Below are 1070 nucleotides of genomic sequence, written 5' to 3'. Positions count from 1 at the left end.
TAAAAGATATGGAGACTGTCTATAGGGCATACTCCAATTATATTTAAAAAAATAGCCTGCCTGGAGAGATTGTGGTAAGATTTGCAAGAAGACAGACCAGAGATGCCATATTAAAAGCAACTTCAGCAACCCCACTGAAACTGGGGAATACAATTATTAAGACTTTAAAGGACATTCCATTTGAAATTCGTCAAAAAAGGAAAACCTACAAGGATTTAATTTCTTTTCTTCAAATCAACGGAATTAAGTACAGGTGGGGGGATCCCCGAGGGTGTCATCTTTAAAATCAATGATAAAAGAGAGAAGATTGATTCCATTTTTAAAGCCAAGGAATTCTTGAGACGCCAGCTGGGAACAGAGGAAGAATCTAAGGAGGAAGAAACCAAGTCGAGTGACTCAGCAACCTCTGGATCGGATGAGGACTCTGCGGCTGAAGCGGCTATGGGTGCAACGAAAACTGTGTATGATTTTAAAGACAGAAAGCCAAAGTAAGGGCAGAAGGAGTCTGAAAATTGCTCTTTGAAGAAATGAAGCTGCTCAGAAAGTCTTCTCAAGATAACTAATTTACTAACATAGAAGCAGTGCAAAGCAAGAACTCTACAAGTATATTGTCTTATTAACAAATGTAATACTAACATTTAGTTTAACTGGGATATGATCTCTCACTCTTGGGTTTTTAGTTAGTCTGGGTATCTTTCCTTTATCCATAGATGTTGTGGTGTAACAGTGGACATTACAGATGTAGTCCCTTCCCTATTTTTTCTTTGTAGTTTTGTCGTCTATTGAAAAACAATAAAAATACCCCTTCGGGGGTTTAAAAAACCCCCCAACAACATAGATTTCCAGCCTGGAGCCTGTCTAAGGTCTTGCAGGCCCTAACTAAGCCTCCCTTTGAGCCTCTAAAACACCTTTCATGGAAGGTGGCCTTCCTTCACTTCCGCGAGGCAAGTCTCCGAAATAGGAGCCCTTTTGGTTAGGAAAGAGTTCTGCATCTTTCACAAAGACTCGGTTGTTTTAAGGACAGTAAAACAAATGGAGGGCAAAGCAAACCTGACCCAAAAACTGGAATC

The sequence above is a fragment of the Gekko japonicus genome, unplaced genomic scaffold, assembly GCF_001447785.1.
Source record: "Gekko japonicus isolate JY-2015 unplaced genomic scaffold, Gekko_japonicus_V1.1 scaffold4064, whole genome shotgun sequence".
NCBI lineage: Eukaryota > Metazoa > Chordata > Lepidosauria > Squamata > Gekkonidae > Gekko > Gekko japonicus.
This window is presented reverse-complemented; position numbering follows the sequence as displayed.